This window comes from Lissotriton helveticus, chromosome 4_1 (genome assembly GCF_964261635.1).
Source record: "Lissotriton helveticus chromosome 4_1, aLisHel1.1, whole genome shotgun sequence".
Lineage (NCBI taxonomy): Eukaryota > Metazoa > Chordata > Amphibia > Caudata > Salamandridae > Lissotriton > Lissotriton helveticus.
In genome coordinates this window covers 1,653,492,170-1,653,513,739 of record NC_136063.1, presented here as the reverse complement: position 1 = coordinate 1,653,513,739, position 21,570 = coordinate 1,653,492,170, and the positions used below count along the sequence as shown (strand labels likewise).

At 47.0% G+C, this 21,570-nt stretch overlaps 1 protein-coding gene across 26 annotated transcripts in view; it reads right to left on the bottom strand.

Moving 5' to 3' along the window:
• The window catches only part of CLASP2 (cytoplasmic linker associated protein 2), a 2,039,150-nt gene that overhangs the window by 130,285 nt on the left and 1,887,295 nt on the right, over positions 1-21,570 (bottom strand). The window lies entirely within an intron of this gene.

The following is a 21,570-nucleotide window of genomic DNA, read 5'->3' as shown; positions in this document are numbered from 1 at the left end:
TGTGTGACTGGAATTTTTTCCTGAAAAGAATAATATAACCATCCTTGCCCAGACAATCCTTTTGAAATGCAAAACACTACCTGAAGATACATCAAAGCAACTAAGTTTGAGTGTCAAACTTGAAAAAAACTGTGGCTATCAAATTGGTCACATAGTCTAATGCACTACATGTTAAACAAATATAATTTTAATGAATACAAACAATGCAGACTCAATACTTAAACAAAATAGAAGCAAATTTCTTCTCCTTTTCATTTAAAAAAAGTATAGCATTTCTATGACACTTCAGGAGTAAATTATGATGACAAAGTTTAACTGCCTTTTCTGGGTTTTACAGGAGGGAAATTGTAAAGGCAAAGTTTGAAATGTAATCTGGATGCTTCACTGTCTGTTAATGACAACTCCAGGTGCGACAGTGCTAAACAGACATCCCCATTAAAATGGAATCATTTAGAATCATTGAAGCTTAGAGATGCTTCCAAGAATCTAAAGAATTGTAAGGGATTTTATAATATGCTACTAAAAATACAGTGTCACAGAGAATACAAGAAAATGAAACAACAATATTTTCTCAATATACACTTGTATGGATTGTGTTCATTTATTAATCTGCATTGTTGCCCATCAAACCCAAAAGTTGTTGATAAATCCAAATAGTAAGAATATGTATGCCTACTTGGAATAAACTAATCCCATGATGAGGGGGTTCAGCGGTTTCTGAGCCTTACAATGGATCTTGTGCATCACTCAAACTCCAACCGCCTCTGGTTCCTTAGATTATTTCAAAGATGTGGTTCAAGATAAATAGGACAATGGCGGAATTCCATCCTCAGCTCACTCCACATAACAGACGATCATCAAAGAAAGGGGTGAAAACACCAGTCACACTTGAGTTTAACCACTCCTTCGAAAAGGGTAACAGTGATGGAACGGCCAGTACTAGTGGCTAAATGCTGATCCTTTAGCAAATGTGGGATTATCTCAGGAAGAACCAATTTTGAAGGAAAAATATAGGGACTTCACAGGGAATCAGTAGGCAGGCTTTTAAAATTTCTGTAGACCAGAGAGAATGAAGACTATGCTGAAGCTACTACAACAGACATTACGCTGAGTCAGAATAGGGGAAGCTGCTTGAATTTAAATGAGACCTTACGGGCCACTGACGTGGGGCCCTGCAAACAATACCACATGGGAGGATAAACCATTATGGTAGTGCTGATGCATTTTGAGGGCCACAGCACAGACAGAAAACAGAAGTACTTTTTAGGGTCATATATTAAGGTTCCTCTTTTCCTCCAAAATACTGATGGGGCAGAAAACTGTTGCCAATAGGAAATTAGGTGGCAGCCCTTAAATATCATGTTTACCTCAATTATTAGTCAAAGTGAAATAGAAAGAAGATACATTTATTATTACAGAGGAATATCTGTTCATGCCAGATTGGATAAAATTACACCATAAGAGTGGGATGAGCCAGCAGTAAAGAGAATGACTTCTGAGTTTCAAAATTGCTTTGGTGGTAAAGTGCAGGGACGTAGTACAGAGATTGATTTGATTGATTTGATTTGATTTGATTTTTTACATTTGTAGTACAGAGACTGTCTGGATAGACAGAGTAGGAGTTTGCCACACTTACACATTTTTACTCACTCAGGGCATCTGTGAGATGGGTTCTGATATGAATGAAATAATTTATTCATGATCAATTACTTAAAATCATTCCATCAAACAGCATACCCAATATTTTCTGAATGCAAAAAGAGAGATAAATCAGAGTTCTAAAAACGGTCAATGTTAAAAACACTTGAAGCAAGTATTGTTTTTTGCAATAACCTTAATTTCTAAATAAACTTGAACTTAAAAAAATACTTAAAGAAATTAAAAGGGTGGCATCTCAGAGTGGTGTTGGATCGCCTTAGCAGGCAGCAGAGTCTGAATTGTCATTATATGAATTCTTAAGAACGTAGTCAGAGAAACACATTGATGAAAAGTGCTAGTGAAGAGATCTAGCAGGCTGGAGATGGTCAGAGTCTTAGGGCTTAAAAGGGAGCTATTTCAAGTCAGGCTGTGCACTGTACGGATAGCATCTAGACCAGTAGCGCCCACACGCAATGTCTGGAGTGCTGATAGAATAATGTCGGTAAATATCCCCAGCCTTACTAGGATCATAGGAGTGTAAGAGAAGCACAAGTCTGAGGCCGTTCTGCAAGTTCTTATTCTATGAACCAGACACAAAGGAACTAGCAGGCGATGATTAGAACTAGTAAGTTTAGGGCAGCAGCACAATAAGTGAAGCCAGGACTTTGTGGTACCTACAGAGTCTGCATGTTCTTGCCTCCCCTTGCCCAGGAGTTGTTAAAATCCATAATTGGTAGGGCGAGGAGCCACATATATAAGACTTTCCTGCAGGCGTGACCTACTAGGGCTTGAGGCAAGTGAGGCTGCGCTTTTCCGGGTAAGAATCATCTAACGCCTCAGTGACTGAGGAGCGACGGAGGCTTTCTGTATCCAGTTCTAGGGAGATATTATTGACCTGCAAATTCACTAACTTTCTCCAGACTGGAAAAGGTAGGACGGGGGGGGGGGGGGGGGGGGGAAGGTTAGTGGCTTCTATTTTTATGTTATTAACTGCCGTAGCTAAGTACTGTTGCCATGGAGTGCCGACTGCTTTGAGTAGTGCCCTTGAGTGTGTTCTCAGGGGGCCTGCAGAATCTCCCATGGCCAAGCTCTAATCTCAGCCTCACTCTTCGAGCATGCTGAGGTGCGTGCAGAATTTGTTTAATAGGCTGAGATTTGGAGGTTGTTTAGTTGCGTTACCAATGCACCGGGAAAGGTTGGGGGGCAGAATTTAGTGCAGGGATCAGTTTTGCTTTCAGGACTTTCAGCATGGGTTCAGCGGTTGGGCTTTTCAGGCAACTGTAGAGACGATTCAGGTTGTGGACGACTTACGCACCTTTTCTTTTGAGGTGGACCATTAATTTGGCCCCTTTTGTGAACCAGATGCCTAATTAATTATAATTTGGGACTGTTGTTGTTTCTAGTTCTGCGAGCTGCCAGTGTGCTGGTTTCTCATGGGGATACTTTCTAAAAATGATGATTTTAGTCTTGACCTGGTTCACCTGCAGTTTGTTGGCCATGTTGTACCTGTGGAGTGCATCAAGGGTTCTCTGTGGGCCTGATTTAGTGTGGTCCATGATCACTGTCTTCTGCGTACTGCAGGATTGGGAGTTGTGACAGTCTTAGCCTGGGTGTAACTAGGCTGGCACCTTCTAATGTTTTTCCCAGGTCAGCAGTGAAAAAGTTGAAGAGATAGGGGCCAGCACACAACCCTGTTTGAAGCTGTTATTGATTGGAACTTTGGCAGCTGCTGTGGTGGGGCCTTCTTTTATATCGACCCAGGTCCCGTGGTGTAAAGGTGTTCTTGCTATTAGGAGCAAGGAGGGGACACCCCCCCACCCCCAATGATGTTTGTTTTTTCACATGCCCCGGACCACCCTGTCAAAAGCTGCGCTGTAATTGACAAAAAAAGCTGAAAGGGGGCTGTTTGCTCCGTGTTCTTTGGTGCATCAAGTAGGCTATTGCAGCGGTAAAATCAATTGTGGAGTTTGTCTGTCTAAATTCTTACTGAAAGTATGGAAGAATGCTGTTTTCTTTCACCCAGGCCTCCAAGTCCATTAAGCAGGGTTCGTGGGTATGCCTTTATTTCCAGATCTATAAGGGCAATAAGCCAGTAGTTTGCAAGGTTTGAATGATTACCCTTTATATGAATTAGAAAAAGGCTGGACCCTTTCCAACGAGATTGGGATCATTGCAGTGGTGAAGGCGTGGTTAAAAAGCAGTGTCAAAATTCAAACTTGTGCTGCTTTAAAAACTGAAGCAGGGAGCGCGTTAGGTAAAGGGGCACCATCTCCCCTTATTTTCCGTATTACAGTTGTGATGGAGGCTTTGGTGAGGGGAAAGGATGACTGTGCGAGGTTGTCTGATGCTGTAGCTGTCTGGTTGGACGTTATTTTGTTCACCTGATCATCTGCTCAATGTAGCTGTACATGAGTAATCCTTTCTGCCATGCCGCAGTCTGGGTGAAGTTGCTGAGGCTGTTTACGTGCTTCCAGAAGAGGGAATGACTTCTCTCTTGTAGAATGGTACATATCTTGAGCCATTTTTCCTCGACTTTCTTGAATTTTTGTTAAAAGATGGCCCGCCTGCGAGCTGCTCTGTATGCAGGGATCAGTTGTACCAGGGTTTTCTTGCCGCGACTGTTGGCTTCTAAGGCTCCTCAAAGATTACGCTTGCTTATAACCAGTTCCTTAGAATATGTTAGAGGGGATGTTAGGCAAGTAGGATGATCTTTCTGGGAGCCAGCCCCAGTCCTCCCACCAGAGATAAGAGAATGTCTGCCAGGAATTCATATTATTGCTCCGGCAGTGGAGGTGCGCTAGATAGCATGTCAGCGGCCAGTTTGATGCGATCCAATTATTTAACTTTTCTCTGAAGATGTCTTCCCATTTATTTCTGGGGTAGACTTTTTGACTTTCTTCCCTGGTTGGTTCGCCCAAAAGGAGTAACGGAGGGGAGTCATTGGTGGCTAATTGCAGTATCGTAAGCAAAGGTCTATGGTCAATGTCTGCCAGGTAATCTACTTCGAAGGTGCTGATTTTAGCTGTCAAAGGTTCACTGATGAAAATATAATCGATGACAGTAATCACTGACTTCTTCATATTCAAAAGTTAAAGATATCCTAACAGAAATAGGTAATACCCACATAAGCCTATGCCCTCTATTAGTGGTGGATCCATCGGACTTTCAGGGCGTTATTCTCTCAGTCTTTCCGACTCTAGACAGACTGCTTAGCTCATATTATGGTCAAAGTGAAATCAGGGTCACCAGAGGATCCCTGCCCTCTCAGGGTGTTCAGAATGATCCTCCCTGTGATGGGCCAGAGATGTTGTTCGTATTAAACCTGTCCCTGGTACCTGGGAAGGTTCCTCACAACTTTAAGCAAGCCATAGTGACTCCGCTGCTGAAGAAAGCAGGTGCTGATGTTAATAATTTGAAGAATTACCGACCTATATACAGACTTCCCTTTCTGGCTAAGGTATTAAAGCGATACAAAAGGGGATGATGGACGGAGCGTTTGAGCAAATCAAACACTCACCCCCAGTCAACTGATCTGGGTTTAATCCATCACCATTCTTTAGCCCACTCAGCCACCCCATTTCAGACATGACGGAGCATGTGAATCAATCAGACACTCACACCCAGTCAAAAGATCTGGGTTTAATCCATCACCGTTCTTTAGCCCACTCCGCCACCCCATTTCAGACATGGCTATATGCAAATCAGTCTGACCCTGTGCCTCATGGGAACAGTCCAGCCCGAACTGCCAAGCCATGTCTTCCATGGACCGGAAACAAGCTACCGAGGACCGGTTTCTGGCATTCCAGCCGTCTTCAGCCAGGCTATCTTGAATCCAGTGGCCAAGTGAGCAAGGGACTCACGTCTGAGCATACCCTGCCACACTTAGGGCGAACAAAGCGATACAAAAGGGGATGATGGACCACCCCCTTTTGTACCGCTTTTGACCGCCATAAGTGTGGCAGGGTATGCTCAGACGTGAGTCCCTTGCTCACTTTGCCACTGGATTCAAGCAAGCCGGGCTGAAGACGGCTGGAATGCCAGAAACCGGTCCTCGGTAGCTTGTTTCCGGTCCAGGGAAGGCATGACTTGGCAGTTCGGGCTGGACTGTTCCCATGAGGCACGGGGTCAGACTGATTTGCATATAGCCATGTCTGAACTGGGGTGGCGGAGTGGGCTAAAGAACGGTGATGGATTAAACCCAGATCTTTTGACTGGGTGTGAGTGTTTGATTGATTCAGATGCTCCGTCCATCACCATCCCCTTTTGTACCGCTAAGGTATTAAAGCAGCATGTGCTTAGAACACTTTCGTCCTTTTTGGGGGAACATCAGCTGCTCCATGCACAGTAAGCAGGCTTTATGGCCCACAACAGTACAGAGCTGGTGATGCTCTCGGTGCTGGATGAGCTGAGGCTCGCAGCCGACAAGAAGAAATCGACAGCACTGATACTATTCGATCTTTCAGCTGCGTTCGACACAGTGAAACACGTTCAGCTGTTGGCCCGTGTTCAAGGGCTGGGAATTACTGGCACTGTATATCAATGGATTGCCTCCTTCCTGAATGATCAGTCACTAAAGGTCCAACTAAGAAAATGTGTGTCCAGGAAAGGTGCTTTGCCATGTGGGGTCCCAGCAGGGCTCTGCATTGTCCCCCCTGCTCTTTAACATCTATCTCCACCCACTTGTGGAAGCATTGGCAAAACTTGAATGTCAGGTGTTCAATTATGCTGACAATACGCAACTAATCGTGCGGATCGACAGCTCAACACAGGCACAGTCTAAGGTACCGAACAATCTTAGGTTCACTATGAACTGGATGACCACCAACTCACTGAAAGTAAATCCTGACAAGACGGAGGTACTAGGTATTACCACAGGGGGCAACCCCTGGTCCAATTCCTTCTGGTCACAAGAGCTAGGCACTACTTTGATACCGGTGCCAGTTGTGAAGAGCTTGGGCATCAGGCTGGACACCAAGTTAACGCTGAACAATCAGGTGACCGCTGTGGTGGGAAATTGTGTGGGCCTTATGAGGCAACTCGGGAAACTTGTACCCCTGCTGTCATTTTCCACTATGCGTACGGTAGTGTCTGCACTAATTGTGTCACGACCGGACTACGGTAACGCAGTATACATCAGGCTACCTGACAAATTATCAGGGAAGCTTCAGGTGGTTATGAACCATGCAGCGAGATTGATTTCCAAACTTCATAGAAGAGCATGTGCCACACCTCTGCTACAACAACTGCATTGGCTCCCAATCAAGCAGAAGGTTAGGTTTAAGGGTCTGTGCATTGCACACAAAGCCCTGCCTGGAGTAGCACCCGATTAGATCAAGGACTGTTTGAAGAGCTATGTGCCAGGACGATACCTCCGATAGTCTGAGGCAAGCCTGTTGGCCTGCCCACGCTGTAAGTTTTCCTTTTTGATGACATGTTCTTATAAATTTTGAAACTTGATTACAAATTCAAAATAAATGTTTTGCTAAATAAATGGCCTGGTCACGCAGTACTTATGGGCTGTGTGGGTTACAATTTGAATTTGAAAGTATCCTGGCTAGCCACTTTGTTCTGTTTCACGCTTTAATAAAGCCACCATGGGGGGAGGAGTGGGGGGGGGGGGGATGGGGGGAGCCTTCTCAGTGGGGATTCCTCAGCTTTGGAACAAGCTACCGGAGAGCTTGCACAGGGAAGCCCCCCTACTTCTTTTTAGGAGGAATCTAAAGACCGCTTTGTTTACACAGGCGTTTGGATAAGCTCTGCCCAGATCCACTGAGCATCAGGATGCGTAGCCCTGGCTTCTAGGTTTATGTTCCTTTCCCAAGCGCTTAGTGACCATTGGTGATTTGGCGTTATATAAATGGCAATTAACATAACATAACCTAACATTTGGGAAGAGTGTCACAGTGCGGCTAGAGTGATTCTTTTAGAGTTTGCAAGGAGGCTAACTGGTGACTGTAGAGAAGGATCTGGAACAAAGAAGCCTCTGTGGTTAAGCTCGATATTTGGGTTTGACAGCCCAGGCCCCTGGTGTTGAAGTCTCCAGCCATATTTGGAGTGTGAGTGTGGTATTTATTTAGTAGCTCTTCAATTGCAGTAGTTAAGGCATTTGAGGCCTGTTTTTTCTGCTGCTGCGCAACATTGATTTAACAGTTTATAAGCAGCAGTGGGAGTGATTTAAGATTGTATTTTAGGCGTTTGATAAGCAGTGCTTGAAATGTTTGTAAGTTGGTGGTTATTGCAGTGACTTCTATTTTTGTTGTGTTTAACATAATTTGAAAGCCCTCCTGACGTGCAGCCAAAGACATTATGTTTTATTGCTGGGGAATGAAATGCATAATACCCGGGCAGTGTAGTTGTTCGTGTGGCCAGGCCTCCTGTAAACATGGGATATCTCCTGTGTGGAGGTAATTAAGAACTAAGTTGTCCTATGATTTTCTTGAGGCCTGCCACATTCCATTATATGATTTTTAGGTGAGGGCTGGAGTGAGCCTCCTCTGAGATAATGCTTTGTGTCATGATTTGAGTTTGCAACAAGTACCGTTATGGGATACTTATTGTGGGTGGTGCCAGCCATTCCCTGTCTTCATTGGGAGCCAGGGAGTGCACCACTCTTTGTTCAATTGTGCGTGATATTTTGTCAAGATTGGCTAGATGTTTGAGTGTGGTGGGCACTGTTTATCCCTCGAAGTACAGTTGGCTCCTTGCTTGGGGGCCTGGAGCACATATGGGTATTTCTCTGGTTGGTTTTGTTTGATAGCTATTCCCCATTTCACAAGAAGTGGTGCTTCCTTGAGCATTGCAACCTGGTGATTTGGTTGGCGCATGCCTACCATTGTTGTACCCTGAGTATCGCGTGAGAATGTTTGAAAAGTCACCCAGGCAAGGTCTTCAGAGCGTATGGGAGCCAGAAGTGGTATGTGTTTGAGTTAGCACTATCTCACAGGAGCCCATTCTAACCTTTGTGTGGTTTGCTTCCGATGTTTTATTACTGAGTGCAAGTAAAGCACTGAGCAGGTCAATTCCCAAAGTTAAGGGCACATTTTAAATGGGTCCTGTGTGGGAAAATGTTGGTAGACTGGCTGATTAAAAATGAGGCTGCGCTGTTAGAGATCTAACTGGGTGCCCGATGGGATGTCTGCAAAGCTAGTTGTTCGGTGCCGCTCGGGTACTTGCATCCAGCCTGTCATTGCGGTTTGGCAGTGAAGACTGAACTTGGTACAGCTAGACATGTTGTGCAGTCACTGCTCTCCCTGGGGGGTGAATATTGGATTCAACTGGACAGAATTATGTTCAGCAAGGGGGGGTTCTGATTTTTGTTGGGGATTTTCAATGAAGCCGCCGCTCTTTTGTTTTTTATGGTTGTTTTAAGCTGCTTCTTTCACCTTTTCTTCACTGTCCTGGAGAGTCACACAGCTGGCTGTATTGAACAGGATTCTACCTCCTTAGTGGCCTCTACTCTCTACTACTGACTGACCACAGTTGTGGGGACTGCTGTAGATGTTTGAAGGTAATTGATTTTGTGGGACTTTGGGCTCTAATCGGAGGAGTATTATTGGGGACTTTCAGCTGTGCTTGTTGGTGTAATGTGGGGTGTCCTGTCAGTTTCTTCAGCTGCCATGCTTTCATGAGTATGTTGGCCGCAAGGGAGTCAGCCTCGCATTTGACTGTGGTGACGAGCTCCATTAAGACCACCGGAAGTGTGGCTAGTTTGTCAATGATGGGTGTGCACGAACAGAACCTGTCTACTGAGCTGCCCTAGATTTTGGCATCAATGAGGTCCATCTTGGCACTTAGCTCTACATTACAATGTGATCTGGCCACTGAGTTTTGTGAGGCACAGATAGAAGTCATCTGCAGGTCCTTCGTTTCATAAGCGTCGAGAGCAGTTTGTATTGTTGAGTTCAGATCTCTGGGCAGCTTTGGCGTGAGCTCCAGTGTTTTTCTATTTTTGAAACGAGGTTCTGATTTATTTATTTTAATTTTTTTTATTTAATAAGTTTTATATAGCGCGAACAAGATCCCGAAGGATATCAGAGTGCTTTACAGTAGGCAGAAAGAAAGGACAAGGGGGTAGTATAAACATCATCATCAATTAGGAATCAGCAGCAAAAAAAAGGAAGATAATACAGTAAACAGGTTGCCACATGTGGAAAAAAACAGAGGAGATGATCCATTGTAGCTGGAGGCACCAAGGTGAAAAGAACATAGTCAGACGAGTTGGATGTACCTCCTCCCTTACAGGAAGAATTTGCTCATCAGGAATCTTTTGGCTTCGAATTTGAACGCCGTCGTCGAGGAGAGGCTGCGTACTTCAGGTGGCAGAGAGTTCCATATCTTTGGGGCAGCCCCGGAGAAGGCTCAGTGACAAGTTCTCTTTTTGTTAAGGACGAGAGGTTTTGAGAGGAATGTAGAGGCGCTTCTTGACGTACTCTCACCACAAGATAGTTCAAGTTTTTGCACCAGGTACGTAGGAGTATTGAGGTGAAGGGCTTTGTGCGCCAGGACTGCAATCTTAAGCTGAATTCGGGCTTCAAAGGGTAGCCAGTTGAGAGATTTAAGGACTGGGGATATATCCTCATTTCTTTTGGCGCCTGTAACCAATCTAGCAGCAGTGTTCAGTGTTGCCCGGAGTGGGGCTAAGGCATATTTAGGTAGGCCACAGAGATTAGCACTACCATAGTCTAACCTTGGCAAAACAAGCGCTTGGACCACCTGCTTGAAATCACTTAGAGGCAGGAAAGGTTTGATATTTCTGAGGTTTCTCAACAAGTGGTTTGCACCCTACATACATTGCTGATATGGGACTTCATATTCAGGTGCTTGTCTAAGGTGACCCGAGCAATTTGGCTGAATCAATGATTATCAGAGTGCAATTGAAGGCAGTGAGGTGAGACAGCCAGAGATCTAGCTTGGGGATGTGTGGTTAAGGGGGGGAATATGAGCATGAACTCTGTTTTGGAGGCGTTGAGTAGGAGTTGGTTCTTAGTTAACCAATTTTGCCTAAACGTGAGTATCGAGTTAAGTGAGATGATGCTTTCCGGGGATACAATTTTCAGATAGAGTTGTGTGTCGTCACCATACATGTGGAAGAGAATGTTAGCTAGAGGTTCCAAGAAGAGGTTGAAGAGGATCGGAGAAAGGGAGGATCGGAGAAAGGGCGGATCCTTGAGGAACCCCCATGAGTACTGGAGAGGGCTGAGAGAGAATTATTTGCCTTGACTCTTTGTATTCGATGTCGAAAAAAGGATGAAAACCATTGAAGCACCCGATCCGAGAAACCCATTCTGTTTTGTAGGATGGATAGGAGGATGTCATGCTTAACAATGTCGAAAGCTGAGGAAAGGTCAAGGAGGATCAGTAGGCAGGATTCATTTTTGTCTAGTATTTTCAAAATGTCATCCATGACGAGTGTGAGGGCCGATTCGGTGCTGTGTCCCTTCCGAAAACCAAATTGATGCTGGCCAAGAAGTTGGTAAGTCTCTATGTGAGCACACAGTTGGGATTGCACACATTTTTCAAGAAGTTTCGCTAGAGTGGGGATGTTGGAGATAGGACGGAAATTATTGAGATCAGATTCGTCAGCATTTTTTTTTTTTTAGAATGGGTGAGACGAACAAGTTACTTACCTTCGGTAACGCTTTTTCTGGTAGATACAGTATCTGCCTGTGGATTCCTCACCTTGTGAATATCCCCCTTGCATCAGCAACTATCGGAATTTTTTCTTCGTAGCACGCCGGCGTGGACAACGTCATAGGAACGTGGCATCGCGCGCGACTCCGTCGGACGTCACCGACCCCTTATTAGGCCTACGTCGGCGTGATGACATCAGTTCCGCCCTTTTTTCCGTGCCTTCGAGGCACCCGGACGGACCAATGACAGGAAATATACATATATACAATGTACATAGTACATACAAACCAAAATAGCACACATAGTGCGTAACAAAGGTATCAAAAACCCAATAAATATACAAATAAATATACAAATAAACACAGGTATAGCAGAGTGGACAACGGGGAGGCGGGTGGGTCAGTGAGGAATCCACAGGCAGATACTGTATCTACCAGAAAAAGCGTTACCGAAGGTAAGTAACTTGTTCTTCTGATAGATACATCTGCCTTGTGGATTCCTCACCTTGTGAATAGAGTCCCACAGCAGTCCCCACTCCCGGAGGAGGGTGTCCACACTGCTACACCAGGAAATCTTGGAGGACAGAACGCGCGAAGTGGCCATCCCTCCTCACCTCGCTATCCAAGCAGTAATGCTTCGAGAAAGTGTGGAGGGAGGCCCAAGTCGCGGCTCTGCAAATGTCCTCAACAGGTACACCTCTAGACAATGCAGAAGTAGCAGACCTAGCCCTGGTAGAATGAGCTCTTATACCCTCAGGAGGGTCCTTACCCGCCAGGGAGTAGCAAATCTTGATGCACAGGATTATCCACCTGGAAAGAGTGCGCTTGGTCACCGCTCTGCCCTTCCGACAGCCAGCAAAACCAACGAACAGCTGGTCGTCCATTCGGAAGTCTTTAGTTCTGTCCAGATAAAAAGACACCGCCCTCTTAGGGTCCAGACGGTGCAGTCTCTCTTCCTCCTTAGAAGGGTGAGGGGGAGGATAGAAGGTAGGAAGGGTAATGGACTGTCCTAAATGGAAGGGAGTTACCACCATAGGCAGAAAAGCAGCCCTGGTCCTAAGAACCATTCGTTCAGCATGAATGGTCAGGAATGGGGGCTTAGAACTAAGAGCTTGAAGCTCACTCACCCTCCTTGCCGAGGTGATTGCTACTAAGAAGACAGTTTTGAAAGACAAAAGCCTCATGGGACACTTGTGTAAGGGTTCAAAGGGAGAACCCATCAAGAAAGTCAAGACAAGATTTAAATCCCACTGAGGCACGACAAATGGAGAAGGAGGTAACTTATTTGTGAGGCCCTTCAGAAACCTCAAAACCACTGGAGATTTAAAAAGAGATGGCTGGTCCGGCAAGCAGAGAAATGCCGATAACGCCGAAAGGTAACCTTTGACTGTGGCAACAGCAAATCCTTGCTGCGCCAAAGAGAGAGCAAACTGCAAAATATCAGACAGATGAGCCCTCAAATGATCAACAGCCTTCTCCCTACACCAAACCACAAATTTAGACCATCTATACGAATAAATGGACTTAGTGGAGTCACGCCTGGCCGAAAGAATGACATCCACCACATCGTGAGGGAGAGAGAAAAAGAGTTCAGGTTGCCCCGTTCAATCTCCAGGCATGAAGGTGTAATGTCTGGAGGTGGGGGTGTAGAACCTGCCCCTCCATCTGAGAGAGGAGGTCTGCCCTGTGAGGGAGACGGAGCGGCGGGTGAGAGGAGAGGTGGAGTAGGTCCGTGTACCACACCCTTCTTGGCCAATCCGGGGCGACCAAAATGACTTGGGCCCGGTCCTGGCGAATCTTCCTCAGAACCCGAGGAATCAAGGGTATGGGGGGAAATGCGTAAAGGAGTTGTGAGTCCCAACTCAACTGAAACGCGTCCCCCAGTGCTCCTTGCATCGGATACTGGAGACTGCAGAATGACAGGCAGTGAGCATTCTCGCGAGTGGCGAACAGGTCCACCCGAGGAGTCCACCACATCTGAAAGAGGTCGTGAAAAACCTCCGGATGGAGCCTCCACTCGTGGTCAGCAGAGAACTGCCGACTGAGAATGTCTGCACGTATGTTCAGAACTCCGGCCAGATTTGCCATTAGACAAATCTGGTGGTCCTGAACCCAGGACCAGAGCCGCAGAGCCTCTTTGCAGAGACACCGCGACCCTACTCCTCCCTGCTTGTTGATATACCACATCGCGGTCGTGTTGTCCGTCAGGACTTGAACCGACTGACCGCGAAGGGAAGGGAGGAAGGCCTTGAGCGCTAGACGTATCGCCTGCAACTCTAGAAGGTTGATGTGAAGCAACCTTTCCTCTGGAGACCAAAGACCCTTGATCTCCAGATCCCCCAGATGAGCACCACATCCGAGAGTGGATGCATCCGTTATCACTGTGGCAACCGATGGAGGTAGTTGGAAAGGCTTTCCCTGAGACAGATTGCCTTCCACGCTCCACCATGACAGATCCGCTGCAGTTTCTCTGGAGATCCTCACAGACTCCCTGAGATCTCCGTTGGGCTGATACCACTGCCTGCGGAGGCACCACTGGAGTGCCCTCATGTGCCAGCGTGCATGGTTGACCAACAGAATGCAAGAAGCCATCAGACCGAGCAGACGAAGGACCTTCAGGACTGGAACGACCGCTCCATTGTAGAATAAAGGAATCATCTCCTGTATGTCGCGAATCCTTTGAGGTGGAGGGAATGCACGACATACAGTAGTGTCCAGTACCGCACCTATGAACAGGTTGCGATGGGAGGGCACCAGGTGAGACTTGGGTACATTTATCGAAAAACCCAACCTGTGCAACAACTGAGTTGTCTCCTGCAGTTGAAGGAGCACTTTCTCTGGCAACTTTGATCAGCCAGTCGTCTAGATACGGAAATACAGGTATTCCCGACCTTCTGAGATGTGCCGCCACCACTGCCATCACCTTGGTGAAAACTCGAGGCGCAGTAGTAAGTCCAAACGGAAGGACCGCAAACTGGTAGTGTTGCGACCCCACCGTAAAACGGAGATACTTCCTGTGCGACTTCAGGATGGGGATGTGAAAATACGCATCCTGCAAGTCTATCGACACCATCCAGTCTTCTTCCAACAGCGCCTGAAGAACCTGCTAAAGAGTGAGCATCTTGAACTTTTCCTGTTTCAGATACAAGTTCAAGATCCTGAGATCCAGGATTGGTCGAAGTCTGCCATCCTTTTTGGGGATCAGGAAATACCGGGAGTAGCACCCCTGACCCCTCTCCTGCTCCGGAACCACCTCTATCGCACCCTTTCTGAACAGTGCCAGGACTTCTTCCTGCAGGAGAAGCAGGTGGTCCGCCAAACAATAACCTTGGCAAGGAGAGTAATTGGGAGGGAACTCCTGAAAAGGAAGAGCATACCAATTTTCTACGAGATTGAGAACCCAAAGATCTGATGTAACCAATTCCAAATCCCGTAGAAAATGAGTAAGCCGACCCCCTACCGGACCCACATGATCCGGAATGGCGGACCTAGGGCTGCTTTGCTGATGTAGGTGGGGGGTGGGTAATAGAGGAGGAAGTAGAGGAGGAAGAGGCCTGACATCCACGTCCACGACCCCGACCCTTCTGTCTACCTCTGTAAGACTTATGCAGAGGGTTTTGTTGCTGCTGGTCTTGTTTGAAGGAACGAAAGGAGGACCTGCCAAAGCCTCTCAACTTCCTGGTGGCTGTGCCTTTCGCTTGCAAGCCCAAAGACCAAGCCGTCGCCCGGCTATCTTTGAACTTTTCTAAAGCCGCATCCGCTTTCTTTCCAAACAGGCCAACTCCGTCAAAAGGCAAATCCAAAAGAGTAGCCTGTACATCAGCGGAACTGAGGACTTTAGCTAAGCAGCTCTTCTGGTAGCCACTGAAGAACCCATTACTCTAGCCACAGAGTCTGCCGTGTCCATGCCACTCTGAATAACTTGCATAAACACACAGTGCCCACACCACAATTACTCATTTAATATTCAAGAAGGGTAAGAAACCAGTTTATTGTAACCACCCTTAGACAGTATTACTCAGTGTTTATCATTTTATGCTTTTTTTCAAATTTTCAAAAAATCATAACAGAATAAAGGACTACGTATTGGAATATTTACAAGACTAAATACACTTTGTACATACATCAAAAAACAAACATTATTTACACACTAAAAAACGTTTCTGCATCAAACATTACAAAAAATTATAATTACATCACAACCAACAAATATTACAATAAAAACCATGAAGAAAAATTATTTCCAAGGGCGTATAAGCAAATACAAGCTAGACCCCCACCCAGCTTTGGAATTCTGTCAAGCCTGATTATATCATGAGTGGGAGGTACTAGGAGGTCTAGGATAGGATTGGAAGCTGGATTTAGCCAAATCTCTGTGAGAATGACAATATCTAAGTCATTGTGTTGGATGAGGTCAAAGATATCTGAGGCAAGTTTTCTGGCTGATCTGCAGTATAATAATGCACATTTGAGATGAGGGGGATGTATGGGGGGGAAGGGGTCTGGGTGACTTTCGCCATGGTCAGGTTGTCAGAGTTGCTAGATCTCAGATTGCGGGGCGGGACTCTATTTGTGTTGGTGAGGTTGAAGTGTATAGGCCTCGGCGTGGCCAGGCTAGATTTGGTCAGCAAATAGCAAGAGTTGAGATGATCTTGGAGATCAGTGGACGCCGAGAGGGACTCATTGCTTCTGGGGCTTGGAGTGGAGTTTGGCGAGGGAATGTGTATCAAAAGTGAGGGGGCTAACAAATGCACTATGTAATCCATGGTGCCTCTGGGTCAATTTAAAGAACTGAACATGTTGAAAAGATCATTTGAGAGGGCTTTTAGGTCATGTATCTCAGACGTAAGACGGAGCAGTTGTAGAGACATATCCTCTAGGCAACCTGCTAAAGTCTGAATTATGAGCGAGGAATGTAGGGTGTGCTGGATAGGCAAGCGGCGCCGGAGGGACTTGGTGAGTGTCTGTGGGGACCACGTTGGTGGTGATAAGTTCCAGGATAGGAGACTGATCGGAGAGTACTAGAGGGCCTTTTGATGGTGAGGTTGGAGCCATGGCAATGGGGGGGGGGGGGGGGCAATTGTGCTGAGGGTTGGGTAGAACAGGGCCTGTGAAGTCCACGCTGGTGAGAAATTCCTGGATAGGAGACTGATCGGAGAGTATTAGAGGGCCTTTTGTTGGCGAGGTTGGAGTCTTGGCAAGGGGGGGTAGGTCAATGCACTGAGGGTTGGGTAGATCCGGGGCAGAAGGGGAGCGATGCACAGGTTCTAGCCTAGCAGAGGGCAACATTATGGGGATGGTGGGAAGGTCACTTGACGGGGAAAGGTTTAGGGAGAGTGGGGAACTCACAGCTGTTAATGGGGGAGTACTAGGTAAACCCATCGAAGAGGTGGTGGATGAACAGGGAACAGTGGAGTTCCGCTTTTCTGAGGGTGGGGTAAATATTAGCCATCTTAGCAAGGTTGTCATTGGAGGCTTGATGAACAAGTTACTTACGTTTGGTAACAATATACCTGTAAGAGACATACACTAGTTATAGATTTCTCACCTCCGAATTACCCCCAGACGTCAGACTAGATCCGGAGAATATTTTTCTTCAGCAGTACCTCTGCACGTCGGTCGACTCCGCATTCGTCGTTGGCGTCATGATCGCCGGATTGACATTGCGGTATCTACTTAGATGCCGCCCATGCGCACTGACATCAGTTCTTTACACGACATTGCACGCCAGAAGCGCAAAGGCATGCAAGACACTGACCACTGGTTCAAAAAACTAGGGCCCTGAAAGGGAGTCCCTTACTTTAGAAGTCAGTTTGCAGAACGGGGAGGATGGGTGGGGCGGTAAGGAATCTATAACTAACCTATGTTTCTTATAGATATATCGATAACGCAAGTAAGTAACTTGTACATCTGAAAGAAACAGTTAGTTATAGATTCCTTTCCTTAGAATAGATACCCCAGCAATACCTACCCTGGAGGTGGGTCAGGGAACTAAGTTCACACCAGAAAGTCCTGGAGAACAGAACGGTCAAAGAAGCCGTCTCTCCGGACTTGGCTGTACAGGCAGTAGTGTTTCGTAAACGTGTGCAGCGATGCCCGCGTAGCTGCCTGACAGATGTCATTTAGGGGGACTCCTTGTCCCAAAGCAATAGTAGCTGCTGTCGCCCTGGTGGAATGGGCGTGCAGCCCCACTGGAGGCTCCTTCTTAGCAAAAGAATAGCAGGCTTTGATGCACATGACAACCCACCTGGAGATGACCCGCTTGTGCACGGTCCGACCTTTCTTAGCGCCCACCTAACCAACAAAGAGCTGGTCGTCTTCCCGGAATTATTTGGTGCGGTCCAAGTAGAAGGAAAGCGCACATTTTGGATCCAGACGGTGGAGCCACTCCTTCTCTTTCGAAGGATGTGGGGTGGGAAAAAGGTGGGTAAAGTGATGGTCCGTCCTATGGGGGAAGAGGTAACCACTTTGCAGAAAAAAGAAGGCCTAGTGCGAAGGACAACCTTGTCCGGATGAACAGCCAGGAAAGGTTTGGGAGAAAGAGTCTGAGCTCACTCACCCTGCGAGCAGAGGGGAGGGCAACCAAAAAGGCAGTTTTGAGTGTCAAAAGTCGGAGAGGATAGTAATGCAGCGGCTCGAAAGGAGCGCACATAAGGTAGGTCAGAACCAGGTTCAAGTCCCACTGGGGCATTACGAAAGGAATAGGAAGAAACAAGTGTGTACTGCCTTTAAGGAAACGATTTGCAATAGGGGACTTGAAAAGAGAGGGTTGATCTGGAAGGCGAAGAAAAACCGAAATGGCCGAAAGATAGCCCTTGAGAGTGCCTAGACCAGAGCCCTGCTGGGCCAAGGAAAGAATGAAGAGGAGAACCTCTGCAAGGGGGGCAGAAAAGGGATCCACAGCCTTTGCTGTGCACCATGCCACAAAGTTTTTCCATCTACAGGCGTATACCGTTTTCGTGGAGGGATGCCTGGCTGCCAGGATAACGTTACAGACTTAGGGAGGAAGGTCGAAAGCTATCAACTGTCGGCGCTCAATCTCCATGCAAGGAAGTGGAGGCTGGCCAGGTTCAGGTGGAAGACCGTCCCCTGCTGCTCCGACGGAAGATCCTCCCAAAGGGGCAGTCTGATCGGAGGATCGATGGCCATGTGCAAGAGCTTGAGATACCATACTCTTTGTGCCCAGTCCGGAGCCACAAGAATTACTTGGGCCCGGTCGCGCTTGATCTTCTTTAGAACTCTGGGCAGAAGTGGTATAGAAGGAAAGGCGTATAGAACACCGCAACTCTACTCACTGCTGAAAGAGACCTTGCACCACACCTCCGAGTGAAGACGCAATTCGTGATCCATCATGCACCAGCGGCTGAGTTCATCCGCCCTGGCGTTCAGGGACCCTGCCAGATGTTGAACCACCAGGGACATGCCCTGATGTTCCAGCCATGTGCAAAGACAAAGAGCCTCTTGACATACGCTCCACGAACCCATCTCGCCCTGTTTGTTGCAGTACCACATGGCAGTGGTGTTGTCCGTGAACACCTGCACTACTCTTCCTTTAACAGAAGGAAGGAATGCCTTCAGTGCAAGAGCAATCGGCTGGAGCTCAAGAAGGTTGATGACCAGAGGCCTCTAATCTCCGCCTCTCCCATGTGGCCGACACACCCCAGAAGTGATGCATCTGTCACCACTGTGAACTCTGGTGGGGAAGGGAGAAGGACCTGCAGTTGACCAAATCCTGGACCGTTAGCCACCACTGCAATTGTAGTGCAGTGACCTCAGAGATCTGAAAGCATTCAGAAAGATGTCACTGATGCTGTGCCCATTGGAACTTCAGGTCCCACTGAAGAGCCTGCATATGCCACCTGGCATAGTCTACCAGCAGAATGCAGGAGGCCATCAGGCCCAGTAGCCTCAGGGTCAGTCTGACCGAAACCGGAGAAAGAGGCTGAAAGATTGGAATCATAGCCCGAATATCCCAATCTTGCTGCTCGGGAGGATAAACCCAAAACTGCGCCGTGTCCAGAACTGAACCGCTCTGATTAACAAAGGAGCTTCCGAGAGGGAATCAGGTGTGACTTCGGCACACTGATGGTGAACCCCAGAGCCTGCAGGACGTCGGCCGTAGTCTGTAAGTCGGAGATGGCAGCCTGGGGCGAGCCTGCCTTCAACAGCCAGTCGTCGAGATAGGGAAAGACTGGAACCCCTGATCTGCACAGATGAGCTGCGACCACCGCCATCACTTTCGTTAACACCCGAGGGGCGCTGGTAAGGCCAAAATGGAGCATGGTAAACTGAAAGTGCTCGTGACCTACTGTGAACCGTAGGTAACGCCTGTGGGCCGGTAGAACAGGAATGTGAAAATAAGCATCCTGCAAGGCCACCGATACCATCCAGTCTCCAGGGTCGAGGGCAGACAGGACCTGAGCCAATGTCAACATTTAGAACTCCTCCTTCCGGAGGAAGCGGTTGACCTTCATGAGATCCAAGATAGGATGCATGTCCTTGTCCTTCTTGGGCACTAGAAAGTAGTGGGAATGACAACCCCAACCTACTTCTGGGGCAGGAACTCGCTCAATGGCTCCCTTAGCCAAGAGAGACATAACTCCCTGGTGGAGAAGGGCTAAGTGATCCTCCGACATGCAATGGAATTGAGGTGGCATGGATGGAGGGGTAGTCTCGAAGGGGAGGGAGTAGCCCCTTCGGACTATCTGCAGATATCCAATCTGGGGGAGGTTATGGCGAATCCTGCAACCCACTGGCAAATGGTGGCCCTGATAGGTCGGACAAGGATGGCTTTGAGGCTGCTGCAGAGCTTTGCGCTGGTGGACTGGACAGGAGTCTTCTAGGTGGTCCGGAGAGAGGCAAAGGTTACAAACTTCATGCAAGTCTGTCCTGGGATATTTGGCAGAACCAAAAGGTACCCATGGCTGTTTAGGAGGGGAGTGATGGAACAGGTTCTTGCCAGGGGTTGGGCACCCCACGATGAGTTGGGTCCAGGACCTGGCTGAAAGCCAACCTCAGAATCGCAGTACCAGCACCCAGTTCAGTGGTAACCAGCGAGGCCACCAGTGAGGTACCATGGTATCGGTTACTCAAACACACGGAGCTAAGAGGGAGAAATACAGGACCCAGGATGCCCTCCACTCACATTAAATGAAAAAAACTACACCTGGTCCACAGTAATAGGCAACAATTTGATCATCAGCTGTGATAGTCACTAGTACAGACTAAAACGTAGTCTATTAGCAATCAAAAAATTCTATCAACAACGTGTGCCTCTTTCATATCTTCTATACATCAGCTCTACATGTCTATGTGCGATTGCTTATGTGTCAAGCAAGCACTCTACTGAATATGTAGAAAGAGAAAGAAAGGAAAAAATGTGTGAAGGGAAGGAAGGGACCTCACGGGAGCAACCACCAGGGAACTGCTGACTGGTACTCGTCAGTATGTTCCTTTTATCATCATCGGCTCCTTCCAACCCAAAAGAAACAAAGTTGCAAAGAATGATGTAGAAAGGAAAATAATAAACAACTCAAAAAGTGGTGATCCCTATACTACATGTTATGTGCACTACAACCCCCCAAGAAGTGAGAGCCTTCCTATTTATTAAACCGAAGCACAACTGTGAAGTGTAGGTTTTAATAGGTGCAGGTACCCAGCACAGAATAAAGTGTCAGAGAGCTAGGGATACCTGACCCATTTTTAATTTGTTGAGCGTCGGATAGCGGCTCTCACTTCTTGGGGGGTTGTAGTGCACATAACATGTAGTATAGGGATCACCACTTTTTGAGTTGTTTATTATTTTCCTTTCTACATCATTCTTTGCAACTTTGTTTCTTTTGGGTTGGAAGGAGCCGATGATGATAAAAGGAACATACTGACGAGTACCAGTCAGCAGTTCCCTGGTAGTTGCTCCCGTGAGGTCCCTTCCTTCCCTTCACACATTTTTTCCTTTCTTTCTCTTTCTACATATTCAGTAGAGTGCTTGCTTGACACATAAGCAATCGCACATAGACATGTAGAGCTGATGTATAGAAGATATGAAAGAGGCACACATTGTTGATAGAATTTTTTGATTGCTAATAGACTACGTTTGAGTCTGTACTAGTGACTATCACAGCTGATGATCAAATTGTTGCCTATTACTGTGGACCAGGTGTAGTTTTTTTCATACCATGGTATCGGTACCAATGCACCGAAAAAACACCTTTAACATTGCTTTTTTTAATCATATTAAAAACAGAGTATATGCCTAACCCCCCTGTTCGCAGCAGTGGGGTTGGCAAAAGGTTGTCCAAGGTGG